The following is a 16,326-nucleotide window of genomic DNA, read 5'->3' as shown; positions in this document are numbered from 1 at the left end:
AAAGGAAATTCGACCATTCAGAATCAAAAGCGTACATTAAGTACGGAATACTCAAATTATGTTTCTTTATATAAGGTATTTTTGATTTTATCAAATGATCTTGAGGTGAGTGCATTGATTACTGTGGCCGAGGCAGCAAGTCTTCTTTATCATAAAGTCTGGACGTTAATTCTGACAATCAAAATAATAGTTATTGAGTACGCGCTCTCTAAAAAGTTGGTTTTCGGACTGTTATCAGTCCGAAAAATTGAACTTTATCGGGCGTTTTAAACAAAATCAACGCAGCGTCGTCTAAATCCGTATCCGTACTTATTGTTAAGGCCGGTTCACAATAAACCGGGAACTGAAACGACAACGACAACGGGAACGAGAACGGAAATAATGTTAAAATACGCGTATTTAAATGTGACTGTTCACAATAGTTAATTGTGAATGCTCATATTTAAATACATTTATTTTAACAATATTTCCGTTCTCGTTTTCGTTGTCGTTTTCATTCCCGGTTTATTGTGAACCAGCCTTTAGTCTATTCGGGCCGTATTCATAGACATTCTTAAAGCGGACTTCCGGTGGATGATCAGTTTTTCATATTCATAAACCAGTGTTAGCGATATGATATGATATGAATCCCGTAGAAGTAACCAGTCGACAGCCGGGGCTAGTTTAGCACGCTCGTAGCCCGGGCTAGCGAAATGTCTATTAATAGCACCCTACGAGATTTATTTATTTATTGGGTTATTTTACGAAGCTGTATCAACATCTAGGTTATTTAGCGTCTGAATGATATCAAGGTGATAGTGCCGATGAAATAAGTCCGGGGTCCAACACCGAAAGTTACCCAGCAACCCTACGAGATTCGAATTCAGACAGTGACAATCGTCATACCAACTTTAAGAGGGTTTTAAACAAAATACTTCATCATATAACAACAAATATAAGTCAACAGTGTTTCATTATTTTATCAGAAACCCTTCACAAAAATGAAACATTTATTCCACATCTTCGTTCACAACAGAAACATCGCTTACCCTACACCAGTCTTTGAATGCAATGTATTCCTTCTCATACCGCTGCCGAGATTTTGCTGGCAGCAGCTCCGATTCAATGTTTCTGGCTCGGATTTAAATTTCCTCGGGATTATCACTCATATTTTCGCAAAATTGAACAAAGCCTTTCATACATAAACAAGTTCGTATGTATTTTTGTTTACAAACGAGCGCTCAGAATAAGCATCGCCGTCTACATCTCTGTGCATATGCAAAGAGAATCAGACTGTTGAACATTTGATTTTTCACTGTCCAGTGTTCGAAAGGAAAAGACACTTTTTAAGATATCATATCTCGGACTGCAATTTAAATTACTCCACACCCCTTTACCATTTTCTTAGAAAAAAATGTTGTTACAAACAATTCACAGAGTTTATACACCACATCCACGCAAGACTGTAGCTATTAATTGTATATAAATTAATGATGTTATAAAATCCTAATGCACTATGTAAAACAAGGTGTCTATCTTTGGGACATAATAATAGTAATAACAACAATAACTATGTTTGTATTATAGATTTTACTATTGTTGAGTATTTGATGACAGGTATATAGTTTGTAACCATAAGTAATTTTGTTTTTTTACTATCGCAAACCAACTATATAATAGGTGTTTTATTTGTAACTAAGCCAATTCTGTGCATTATCTCATTAATATTGCTTAAAATTATGTATAAAATCACAAATTAATGTAATAACCTTGCAATTTCTCTACACCTTCGATTATAATTTCTAATTTTATTTCATTTTGTTTTAACTGAAAGTAATTATTGCATAACGTATTTAGTATTGTTTACTGTCTCTTAATTAGTGTATTTATATTGTAACTATGATTCACACCTACTATTAATTCTTTAAAATCGTTTATTATCACTACATAATGTATTTCACATGTAACAAACTACAACCCTAATATACCAAAGGTAAAATAGGGTTTCAATATTTGGATAACAATAATAATACATCCTTTTTCGTACGTAGCCTACAGTATACGAGATTCGAATCCAGACGGCAGTGACAATCGTCATACCAACTCTAACAGGGATTTAATATGCCAATATTGTTTCATTATGTTTATCAAACGGTGGTAAGAATATAACAATTGACTGACTATGCCTTTTATACTAATATTTATATTTACTTTTAGTTTGTTTTATTTCATACAATTTAGAGAGCTGTTACTAGAAACTCTTGAATGCACCATGTACGCGAAACTTTTAGCGGACTCATCCCGTACTTTGGACTCGGGTTACGCCTCATCCAAAGCACTGAATTCGTCCGCTAAAGCCTTATTTTGCTACTTGATACATAAATACCTATTTTTTTTTCAGTGACACTCCGTTCCTTGTACTACTGCCAACGACGAAAAAACAACCAGAAGAGCGATGACAGTTTTATTCTATACTTCGATTCTCTTATCGATCTTTCATTACTAAGTAATTCCTATCTTCATTAGTTATTTGACGTCAATTGAATCTAAACCTTGGTAGTACCAAACATCTAATGTTACATCAATGCGATTGCATTAAAGCGGGCATATTGTAAAAAGGCCTTACTTATGGCTTTAAGTAACCCGGCGGCGGTTCATTGCCGCCCTCACATAAGCCCTCCATCAGTCCCTATCCTATGCAAGATTAATCCAATCTTTACCATCCTATTCCACCTCCCTCAAATCCATTTTAATATTATCCTCCCAACTATGTCTCGGCCTCCCCAAAGGTCTTTTTCCCTCCTGCCTCCGAACTAACACTCTATATGTATTTCTGAACTCTCCCATGTGCTACATGCCGTGCCTATCTCAAACGTCTGGATTTAATGTTCCTAATTATGCCAGGTGAAGAATAGACCTACACACATTTAATGTAATTTTATTGTTTTCAAGTAATTTTTTAATTGTTGTTGTGAATGAAGCTGCCCATCAACGACGCGACGTTGTCTGATATGTAGGGCTGGCAGCGGTGGAGCATAGTGTAAAAGAAATTCCTTCATCCGTGCTTATTTTCGTGAAATAATTCTAACTGTAAAATTTGAGCAGAAATATATTGTGATTGGGGTTAAATATTTAAATAGATTTATCGACCTATACTGACACAACTCAACATCCCTAAATCAAAATGTACAATGTCGTATATTATTTTAAGCACATAAAGAACCCTGTCTCTGGGAGAGAGGTTCAAACAATTTGTTAACCATTTATCATCCTCGCTTAAACTCTACGGCTAAAATAGTAGCTAAAATTACCACCATAAATAGTAAGAGAGTTAGCTGATAAAGGCTGGAACTACGCGCAGCTGAAAGTATGTCCTTCCAAATGCTACATATGTCATGAAGTCTGTAAAACGGTACTAACTACATACTGTGTTTATCTCTGGTGAGTTGGTTTTCGTTGCTTTCACCTGCACTAAAATAAATACCGCCTCCTGTGATGTAAGTGGCTGTGCACTTGTACAAAATCACTTTTTCTAAGAAGTGAAGCACGTATTGTTGATAAAGGACATTTCAAGACACAAACAGTAATGAATCGTTGAATTCTTTCAGTAGTAGCAGCAGCAGCACCAGCAGTAGTAGTAGTAGTAGTAGTAGTAGTAGTAGTAGTAGTAGTAGTAGGCCTTGTAGGCGTAGTAATAGTAGTAGTGGTAGCAGTAGTAATAGTGGTAGCAGCAGTAGTAGTAGTAGTAGGCCTTGTAGTCGTAGTAGGCGCAGTAGTAGTAGTAGTAGTAGTAGTAGTAGTAGTAGTAGGAGCGGCGGCAGCAGCAGCTGTATTTATTTTAAAGCATATTCAACTACATAGGTTCTTGGGCGTCTAAATTCAATTTGGAAAGTAATCAAAGAATTGTTCCAGGAGCTCTCTATTAGGAACAATCTTACTTTATTTGCAGTACATCTATGTCACGGAGACGGGAGTTTTACTTCCCCCCCCCCCAATTGCATATCCCTCGGCCGTCTTAGAGTCCTCGAACATAGATCCAACGGTTATACAACAGATGACAATTGATTTGTGTTTAATAGCTCACAAATTTCTTTCGTATCTTGTAAAATATCCCTTGGGGGACAATAGTGTGTTTGAAGTTCTTAGAGGTCGGGATTGATTTCTAAAGTTCTTTCGGAGGAAATAATGTGTTGACAATTCTTTCGGAGGAAATAGAGTGTTGAAAGTTCTTAAGATATCTAGATTCATTTATAACTTCATTTCGAGGGAGTATTGTGTTTCATGTCCTTAGGATGTTGGGAGAGATTTTTAATGTTTTAGTCATTTTACATAAGCTTAATGCAACACTACCTACATTCTTAACGCGTAAATTAGGAACACGACATGCTTATTACTTCTGCAAATATTGCATGTAGGCCTATGTAAAAATGAATTGTATTCTGCATTGAAGGTGGAGGTTGGACTAAATCTACCCATACTTGTGCCATTAATATGGGCCCATTGTGCTACCTCTGGATTTAACACGGACAACAATGGGAGGTAAATGTTTACATGACGTACTGTAGCCTATATCTTGCACGTTGAAATTTCACCTTCAATTTCCTTCGGGAGAAAGCCACAGTAAGGAATTTTATCGAATTTAAAAACCCATCGCCCTTAGTCAAAACTGAAGTAGCAAATCTCGTATCCAGTAGCAATTAGACCTACTGCAACTCCTGTAGGAAACTGTCTGTAGGTACATTAAGTTAAACCAACATTGAAAGGAACGAAGAACACAGTTTACAACTTCTGATAATTAAATGAGAAACTCAATATACCATTACCCTTAAAATATTAGTACCATAAAATTCGATAGGAAGAATTGTTTGAAACAGTATGACAGTTAACATAAATAAACTTAAATCGTATTAAAAAGTGGTCCATAAAATAATATACATGTACACTCTTCTCTTTTTGCATTTGCAATAAACTATATTTCATTTACTGTTTGACGCACGTAACACGTTTTTGAATTACAGTTTGATACAGCAGTATTTCTACAAAGCATTAATAACAACTGATTGGAAACGACGCTAATGTGAAATTAAAAAGAAACAATTTCATTGATATGTTATACTTCGCATTAAACTCATAGCTGTAATTCAGAATCTCTATTTCAAACAATGAGACAAAAACTTACTGGAACATCCTTACATTAGGTAACATAACTTTAATGTATTTGAACAGTGTAATCTGAATATTAGCGTTTTTATACGCTTCGCGAAACCGCAATTCTGCTGGCGCACAAGAAACGAAACAAGAGAGACTGCGATGTCTCGTGTACTACGTACAATATATATTACGTGTTTTTGTAGTTATCATTTCAATAATAATAATACTTTACACTTCATCATTAAGAAACAGGTTGTGTAGATGGAACGATACTTAATGATATATTCTAAATCACCAAGCGTTTGTAGGCTACTGTGTTTTATAAAACGCTAGACCTATTAAATTGCAGAAGCTATTAAAAGGTATTTGAAATAATAAGAGCAACGACGACAAAAATAGTGATGGTGACGACGACGGTGAAGGCGAAACATGGATGGATGGACTGCTTGTGCAGGCGGAAGAAAACTACGCCAATTTGGACTCCTCGTATGGGTCAATGGTGTTGCATTAAGAATTTTATTGAATACGAGTATTGACATGGCTTTGAAATAGACGATGTCTCGGATTCAAGTACTTCAGTATTAGCAGTACCAGTAGTAGTAGTAGTAGTAGTAGTAGTAGTAGTAGTAGTAGTAGTAGTAGTAGCAGTAGTAGCAGCAGTAGTAGTAGTGGTAGTGTTGGTGGTAGTATTAGTAGTAGTAGTAGTAGTAGTAGTAGATGCAGTAGAAGTAGGACTAGCAATAGGAATTGTACTAGCAGATGTATCAGAAGTAACAGTTTAAGTAGTATCAATAGAAACGGTAGTAGTAGTAGTAATAGTAGTAGTAGTAGTAGTAGTAGTAGTAGTAGCTGCTGCAGTAGAAGTAGTACTTCGCCTAACTACGTATCTCTCGGTGTGTTTTAATTTATCCTCTTATCACAGCATGGGTATTCATTCTAAAAATGACCCTTTATTATCTATGCCTTGCCATAAGACAGCTCACTATTCTTCCTCTTTCACAGTATCAGTAATTCGTTTCTGGAACTCCCTACCCAGCTCTCTCAGGAACTGTTGAACGATATTGCAATTCAAAAGTGAATTGTTCAAACACGTGACCAGTATTCAGGCTTAATTCTCCTTTGTGTGTATATATGTAATATTCCTCAGTGTTGTATAGTTATAATTTACATTTTAATTTGTTATTCTTGTAATTTGTAATATTGGTTCACTTATCGCTTGCATATTCATTGAGTGTAACTTCTAGACTTATATTATTATGTAATTATTATTTAGTATGTTCGCATTATTTTACTCGACTTGTGCTTGTATAACTATATAAATTTTTATTAGTGTTCTTTAAATATTAGTCTGTAAAATTGTATCAGCTTCTCTTGTTTCTGGCTAAGTGGAAGAGAAGGCCTGATGGCCTTAACTTCGCCAGAATAAATAAATAGATATTATACTATTATTATAGCAACGGGAATTGTACTAGCAGAGGTATTAGAAGTTACAGTTTAAGTAGCATCAATAGAAACAGTAGTAGTAGTAGTAGTAGTAAGTTAGTAGTAGTAGTAGTAGTAGTAGTAGTAGTAGTAGTAGTAGTAGTAGTGATAGCAGTTGCTACACTAGTTACGATAGTAGGAACGATAGTACTAGCGATAGTAGGAGTAGCAGCAGCGGTATTAATAGCAGTAGTATTGGCGGTGGCGTTGGTAGTAGCGATAACAGCAGTAACAATAGTAATGTTAGTAGCAACAGTACAGTATTAACATGAATAGCGGTGATGGTTGTATTAATAATATTAATAATAATAATAATAATAATAATAATAATAATAATATCAGTAGTAGTGTAGTGGTGGCAGTAATAATAAGAGTAAAGGTAGTAATTTTAATTATAGTAGCAGTAGTAGCACTAGCTGCAGTAATATTTGCCGCAGTAGCGGTATTATTAATATTGTCAGCAGCGATAGTAGTTTTAGTAACTTCAGCAATTTCCGCAGTAGCTGTAGTAGTAATAGTAGCAGTGGCGCTAGCGGCTGTAATAGTAGCAGGAGCAGCAGCAGCGTTATGGGCAGTTGCAATAGTAGCAAAATCAGCAGCACAATAGCATTAGTGGGGGCGGTAGCATTAGGTATGCTCGTTTTAGAAAGGTATGGAAATACAGAACAGTATGACCAACGTAATAATGAAAATACAGTAGAGCATCGATTATCCGAATACCGATCAACCGAAATTAACCGAAAGCGTTCCAGTCGGCAAATTTGAATTTGCGCTCGCATCATGTAGAAGTTTCACTATCGCTGTTTGCGAGATTTAGCGGCAAAAAGAGAGTCTCACAGCTCTGAAAAAAAAAAAAAAAAAAAAAGGAAAAAGTTTGGACTTCTTTTCCTAAACTGTAGGCTTATTTTAATGGCCGTTTTGAACTTGTCAAATTAGGCTAGTCAGTTTTCTGTGTTATTTGTAAGACGTATGATACAAAATATATTATGTATGTATGTATGTATGTATGTATGTATGTATGTATGTACAGTTTGTATTTAATATTAGCGTTTCTTTGTTTCATACTGCTCCTATGACACCGGTACAATTTGTTTTCGTAAATGATCGGTTATCCGAAAAATCAATTATCCGTACACCTCCCGTCCCAAATTGTTTCGGGTAATCGATGCTCTACTGTACAGTTAACTTTAAATATCCATGGGTCAGTTTGACCCCCTCGCGACTACTTATATTCACCTGAGTAACAAATTAGCACAAAAAATGACTTAACACTCTTTAGCCGAACACCATCGACTTCACTTCTGAAAACAATCACCGTGAAAGCCTCAAAACTCTTATCAAGTTAAGCTTATTGCTACGGATCCCTTTGAGAGTAAAATAAGTCTTCAGTTCTACAACGAGAATTGAACCCAGAATACCTTTAGGCCTATATGTAGTTCGAAAGGCAACAGCTTGAGTCATGCGGAGGACATAAATTTTCAATGGCGAGATAAAATAAATTTATTTATCTATTGCATTAATTAGCATTTCTATCAAATGTTCTTTACAAAGCCCGATTTGAAACAGCGACAATTTAGCCTTTCCTTGATGCGTTTCTCCACGGCCTGTCCATTCCTTTCATCTTTCCTTAAATACTTCTGAAAGCACCGCCAAACAAGAAAAGTCTTATGATATACTGCACATATCTATATACAAACGTGGGTAATTTTCTAAGCCGTGTTCGCGTCTAACAGATGTATTGTCACGTATTTGGTTACCTTCCAACTAACCTCACAGGTCAGTGGTGTTGTTAATTGATCACCATTAACATTATTAAATACCGTATCTTGAATAATGGGAACAATGGTTCCAGGAGACGAGGAGTACAGAATATAAATCAAGCACGCGCACATATTTTTCCATTAGTTTCTTCTTTTCTCATTCATGCGACTGTGTGATGCTAAAATGGAATGACGCATCCATAATTTTCTCGAGTCGGGTTAACAACCTGTGGTTCCTGTCCTTGGGATAACTCGTCCACGTTGGTGTCCAGGTGGATAATGAAAATTAATTGAGTCACTTAGGCCAGCGCATCTCCACAACTTTTAGTGGGTGGAACGCATCAACGTTCTCTTTCGATTCTTCTCTGACGGTCGTTGATAGGGGGATCCCAAATTTGTGGCTTTACTACAGAATTACGATATATCGATACGAAATAGTAAAGAGAACATATATTATAACAGAGAATTTTGAGAAAAGTGTCAATTTTTAAGTAGGTTATTTTACGACGCTTTATCAATATCTTAGGTTATTTAGCGTCTGAATGAAATGAAGGTGATAATGCCGGTGAAATGAGTCCGGGGTCCAGCACCAGAAGTTACCCGGCATTTGCTCATATTGGGTTGAGGGAAAACTCCGGAAAAAACCTCTACCAGGTAACTTGCCCCGACCGGGAATCGAACCCGGGCCATCTGGTTTCCCGGCCAGACACGGTAACCGTTACTCCATAGGTGTGGACGAAAAGTGTCAATCACACGTAATTTCGCTTATATGTTTATTTATAATTACTCATGGCGTTTACCATCTAGTAAATGTTGAAAATTATACAAAATTTACGCTTAGTATTACACCCACTATTTATAAGAAACCCACATAAGTTAATCAATTATTTATTTTACCTAACAACATAGAGCAATTACCAAACACACTGTCATATTTCCCTATTCTCTTCTCAATCCGTTAATCAATGAATTCATAAATACATTATTCCAGTAATCAGTTATTCCATCAATAACGGTTAGCGAGTCTGGTCGTGAAACCAGTTGGCCCGGGTTCGAATTCAGGTCGAAACAAGTTACCTTGTCGAGGTTTTTTCCTGGTTTTCCCTCAACCCAGTAAGAACAAATGCTGGGTAATAACTTTCGGCGCTGGACCCAGAACTTATTTCGCTGGCATTATGATCTTCATCTCATTCAGACGCTAGATAACGACAGCAGTTCATAAAACGTCTTAAAATAACCAATTAAAAATTGAACTATGAAAGAATTATTGACAAGATGCGAGATATGATCATAGATGTTAAATCATATACAAACATACTTAAAACGTGTTCTTTTTTTACAAATATAATTTGGTAACATATCTAAGGGAAGTGCATAGTAATTATTTGCCTATACAAAGGTTCGTTTTCTTGCGTATTTTGTGTTATCTGTGTATAGTTACATGAACTGCAAGATACGACCACTTTCAGCAAAGTAGATTATAATCATTACTTCACAGTAACACCAATTAAACGTGCCAATTTCTCCTAACCGTATATAACGCAACGTGTAGTTTTGTCGTGCAAGTGTCTTCCATGCACGGCTTCAAATTGAAGTCCAGTCAGCCATCTAGAGGAGTAGAAATACATCATTGAGCGAGCGAGGAGGCTGACGCACAGTGTGCAAAAACGCAAATCTATCTGGACAAAATTAATAACTTGTCTGCATTTTAACGCACTGTTGTGAAACTTTGTATAGACTTTATAGGTAACACACATTTTTTGTGTACAAACTCTGATTCCGTTTGTGTAACAGGAACTACCCCTTTATAAAGCATGGTTTTAGACAAAAATTTGCATTTTTCTCTCCTATACAACTGATTTTTATGAAACATTGTACGGAAGTTACAGGTAGCATATATTTCTTGTGTATAAACTATATTTACGTTTCCGTAAGAGGAACTATTCCTTTATAGGAGTGCATTTACACTAAATTAACTTCTGTCCTACATAACAAACTGTTATGAAACTTTGTACAAGAGTTACTGGTAGCATATTTTTTTTGTGTACGAACTCTACTTACATCTGTATGCTACCTGTAGGCCTAATTGTACAAAGTTTCAAATTTGTTCATTTACATGTTACAAATCTACGGCCCGGGTATCCCAACTTTACTTCCCTCCCGGAGGAAACCATGAAGCTGGAGTTTAACATGAGATGTATGTATGTATGTATGTATGTATGTATGTATGTATGTATGTATGTATGTATGTATGTATGTATGTATGTATGTATGTATGTATGTATGTATGTAATGTATGTACGTATGTATGTATGTATGGTATGTATGTATTTATTTATTAACACTACAATTGGGTATACATCCGGTGGTAGTGATATATAATATACAATAATTACAGTACAATTACATGAAATAAAATAAAATAAACGTAAATGAAATAAAATAAACGTAAATCTATAAATAGTAGATGCAATAAACTAGGTCTATAAATAAAAACTATTCTATAATAACGCCTACGATAAGCAAAAGCACATCTAACTTATAAGTACTTCTATTTCACCCAACTATTACCAAATTAAGTAATTACATATCACCTTAATTTATTTACATATCAACTAAATTACATATCATCTTAATTAATTACATATCAACTTAATTAATTATATATCAACTTAATTAATTACATGACAACTTAAATAATTACACTGCACCTCCAATTAAATTTTCAGTCTAATCTTCTCAACCTTTCCTTAAATGATAAAAGCTTTAATAACATAACCCTCTGCGAAAAGTGTTAAATATAAAGAAATTGCTATATTAACTTAGGAAAGACGATTGCGTGCGAAATTCAACGAAGAGTTTCAGTGATAAGAACCAATATTTTTGGTATCAAGGACGTTGAGAACCTGCATTTCCGGTAAAATTTAGAAATCATTGCTTTAAAAATAGGACATATTCTATCCTACACCCTGTACAATAAGATACTAAAAACGAATTTTTCGTTCAGCTCACAAACTGTGAATTTACTGAAGTGAATACAGGCCCGGCGCACCACTACAGTGCAATTTGCCTGAGGCAATCCGATTCTAGCGCTATCGAGTGTCAATCAACGGCAGACTCAAAGACAGTGTCGTCAAGACAGTCGAGTATCCAGATCCCGAGTTATTTACCCTGCATCAAGTTTTTGTGCGTCAGTTTCCTTTTTTATACTCTTCCGGAAACTTGTGTCACTTCTTGACAGCGGCTCTGCACAATGAAATCGTCAAAGTATTTCCTTGAGATGTTTGTGAGAAGGTTTCTGGACCCCTCACATCTCATCCGCCCTCCACCCTTCCATAATGCTGCGCCTATACATTTCTACACTCTCCTGCGTCTCTGCTCCAATATTTATATTTAATTTTATCTAATCATACAGCATTACGTAAATACATTCGTGCAAACTTCACAACATTTTGACTACAGTTAGACCGAAAATCCCTACTCGAAATAACATTAAATTATACTTTTATAAATATTGAATCAAACCTATGGGATCGGCATTCCTGCCGTCTCTTGACACTATAGTTGGGCAAGGGGATCGTCAAATGTCGCGGATAACGTTCTTTCAGTCTCACGGTACTACACTTTGGCAAGTGAACTTCAGCTAAACTAGTGAAATATTTATATATGGAAATGAAAGCAATTTCATCTGAATTTTGGGGCAGTTGCTCAAAATTACGTCCCTTAATTTCTATACAAATCTTGAACCGATGTATTATACATTTTTACAATTTTTATTTGTTCAAAATCTGAAAGCTACAATGCTGATATAAGAACTATGGAATGCAATAAACGAATGAATTGTGAATTCATAGTCACTAAGATCCCATATTTATCTAGTGGGCTGTTACATCAACAGCCGCTTATCGTAGTAGACCTACCAACCACCCCAAGTGATACACAGAAACTGAGCATAATCTCTGTGTGTTTTGAACTAAGTAATATCTATAAATTATTCTAACGACTAGGTCTTCTTATTTACCCTCCAAGTATAAGTGGCTCGTATTAATTTTTTCCGAGAAAAAGTAATCCAGTGGAGTCAAGTCAGGCGACCGTGATGGCTTTGATATTTTGTCCCAGTTTGACATACTGGACCTCACCTCAGATAGGAAATTAAGAACGTACAGGAACCGAACCGGCTTCTTTCACAATTCGATTTCAACAATACCTCCTGTCATGAAATTTGGGAGTTGCTGATTGTAAGTCTTTTGTTCAGATGTACTTGTCCTGGCATTTCACATTACCATATGAAGTTACAAAATTGTTATTGAATTATACATTGTGTGTCTGTGTTGTATATGTCTGCGAACCTGAAAAATATTTGAGATGTCACTGTAAACTCACCTCCTTCACTTTTGTGGACAGAAAGGTGGTTCACATGAGAGAGTTGCAGAATAGGGGTTTGCAACCGGTTTTTATTTAACTGATCAGAGAATATCCTACAAGGTCGAGAATCCGACTGACTCTTCGACTTCCAAGCGGTTACTCCTAATGTTTTGTAGGGTATAGAGAACACCAGTAGCACTTAATCGTACACAAACACTGACATTTTCTGAGCACACAAACCAAGTATTATTCCAAGGAAATATACTTAGTATAATATTAAAAAATATTGTGCTTGCTTGAAATAAGCCTCCAGTTGTTTCGACACTTTAACACATTTATCCTTCTTTATTATTTTGGACTTTAAGTAATTTCATAACTCTTAAAGAAATGAACAAGTCAACACTGTATTAGCAAAGCAAAACAGCATAATGCATAATGTGAAACATATCTTCGTTATTCCTGCAATAACTCCTATGTAACATATTTGTCGATTTTCAGATTTTTGCTCTATAAAATAACTTAAATTGTAATACGGTAAATAATAATGCTCCTATATGTAATTATATTTATTTGTTTCGAAAATGTAAGAACTCACAGTCTCCTATGTAAGGCTGCCATAGGATGAATAAATGTGTTTTTTCTTTCTATTGAAAAATTGTATATTTTGCACATAGGAGTTACTGCAGGAACAGTGACGATATGTAAGCGAAAAAAAAATAGAATTACAATTAATCACAAACCAGAAGAGCAAATAAGAACATACATTCCATTGTAATGTTTATACTTAAAAACTCAAAATATATACCCTAAAAAGTAGTTTTCATATGTTATGCTTTTTAATTTATGTATGCAGATGCATTATAATTTAATTAAGAAATCCTTTTTAAGCAGATAGAATGCCATTTTTAACAAGAATTTTATTTTTAACAAAAATGTACTTTGTGGTTCCTTATGGATATAGTTTTATGCTGTATGTTGTTGCTCTTAACGATACTCAACTGTAATAGCTGGATGGATGGATGGATGGATGGATGGATGGATGGATGGATGAAAAGGTGAACGGGATAAGAAACATTAAAATGTACGCTAAAACGCGTCCATGTAAGGGTGTATTGATCTGAGAACAAGTGAGCTCCAAGCCTGTTGGTCATTTGTCTCATGACAGAACAGCATCAGGACAAGGAACATCGGAAAATAAGCTTGCACAATGAAAGGTAATGAGTCCTTCCACAGTAACAGTGTAACTACTGTATCGAAGGCAATATGTGAAATCCAAGGCTCCTATTTCGAAGGCTTTAATTTGGGAAAATGCCGAGACTTTAGTGCACAGAGGGATGTACTGTCCGTCCGAGTGGTTAAGTCGCAGAGTCGTAGAAAACGGGGAAATCACGTGTCAGTTACTTAACGGGTACTTTTTAATACTGATGTATACAATTACGTAGACGTCCAATTCCATACAGCATATATTTTCAGGAAAGGGCTAAGACTGGCATATCAGCCCAGCCACTAGCCTTTACAAAGGGGCCAGCAGAATGGTTAGGGGAAACTGGGATGCAACATATCCAAACGGACAGCCGGTAAGTTTGCGGTCCATTTCTTTTAGAACTCGATAGCTCAATGTGATTTGCATTTTATATCAATCGTTTATTAATGTCATGAGCAACAGTTTGTTGCAATAGACATAAAATATACTAAATTACAAGATATATAAAACAATATTTGACATAAAATATAAAAACAGATTAATACAAACAATACAAATGAAATAACAATACTGGAATTAATAATAACAATAACCAATACTAATAATAGTCATCGTAATAATGCAGAGCAATGCAACTTATAAATTTAGAATACATTTACAGTGGAGTCAAGAAATTCGCTATTACTATAGAATGAATGGTTGTTGATTAACCAGTTATACAAAACAGATTTAAATTTTATATAACTTGCATCTTGTACCTTTTGTGGTAACTTATTAAACAATGTTATAGCAATAGAAGTGAACCATTTTTTGGACTTACTTAATCTAACTGTAGGTTTTGAAAGACAATAATTGTACCTTGTATTATAATGATGAACTTCTGTTTTAGGGTGATAAGTATTAAGGTTTTCTTAATTTTCATCAGACATTCATTTCATTATACTTCACAGCCATCCACCCACAAAGACAGCAAAACAAATCGAACATTCGTTATACCAAAGATGAAACTAGTCCGCAATACAGAAGAGCTTTGCATAATGCCTAAAGCGCCAGACATTCAATAGGAATTTCTCATATTCGTTTTTCCCACTCGGTTGTGCAGACTCTAGTTCAAATATTCTACTGCCGGTAATGAAAAAATTCTATTAAGAGTACAATAACGAAGAGGAACTAATTACTCAGATGTACTTTTCTTTAGAAAAAAATAATTATGAAGAATTTTATAGCTCCTGGTCTGAGACCGAATTAAACTGTACAGAGTGGAGAATAATACAAAACCACACGCACTTCACCCATTTGAGACCACTACGCTGTTTCCTAAATAGCTCCTCAAATCACTTAAGGCATGCAAGACGCTCCATGAACTTGGTTTGGGGCCGGACACATAACCTCGAAAACCAAATCCAAAGATGTGTACATATAACCACTTTATCATCTTTGGCACACAGTATGAATATGAGCAACAATTTTAAAGAGGTTATGGATAAGAAATTCATTAAATTTTGTAAGACCAGTTGCTAGAATTCCGACAGCCATATCTTCTGAAACCCACACAGTAATTTAGAGATGTACTGTCTACAAGAATTAAGGTCTTGCATACAGACGCCCAAGCCGGCTCTGCTACTGCACAATGGCGACATTCCAGAACTGCAGCCCATACCCAAGAGGCGCTGCAATCATAAAAGTCTCATCGTGCGCTTACAGGGAAAGGGCGATATCTGTCTCCCATAATTCAAACAAGACGTATTTATTAATCGAAGACTGGCCTCCTGGATTCCATCGGAATTGCAATCCTGCACAAGTGCGGATCACTTTACGTTCAAGTGCTTCACTTCTCCCTTGTTGACTAGAACCGTCTTTGTTCAGGCGTTACTTGCCTTCACATTCTTTTTCCACAGTTATTTTCTTGCCTATTAGTCCTTAATGGTCTTTGTGGCTTCTAGTTTTATACTTATATTTTTTAAAGTAATTTCTAACGCTTCATATATAATTATTTAGTTATATTTTCATTTTCTTCCTCTTTCCAAGCTTTTTAAAATTTATGTTCCTTAATTATCTATTTTCAGTTACTTCTCTTAATTTATCCTTCACTTAGCGATGTATGGAATGGAGGAGATAGGAATTGGCCACCCTACCCATTATATCCTGGCTTAGTTGCCTCAGGAATGATGGCTTATTAGTTCACTTATAAAATAAGTAGGGACCGTAATTTCTCTTAGGAGGATACAATATTAAATAGTACAGGAGTTTTTAAGTGAACGATGTGCGTGCGTCTAGAAAGAGAAGTACTTGATCGATGGCTCACGCTACTCTTGTTTCGTAAAATGGGACACAAAAATATGGAATAGTTTAACAATTACACTATTATTTACAATTTAAATTATT

This window comes from Periplaneta americana, chromosome 10, assembly GCF_040183065.1.
Source record: "Periplaneta americana isolate PAMFEO1 chromosome 10, P.americana_PAMFEO1_priV1, whole genome shotgun sequence".
Lineage (NCBI taxonomy): Eukaryota > Metazoa > Arthropoda > Insecta > Blattodea > Blattidae > Periplaneta > Periplaneta americana.
Note: the sequence above shows the minus strand (reverse complement) of the source record.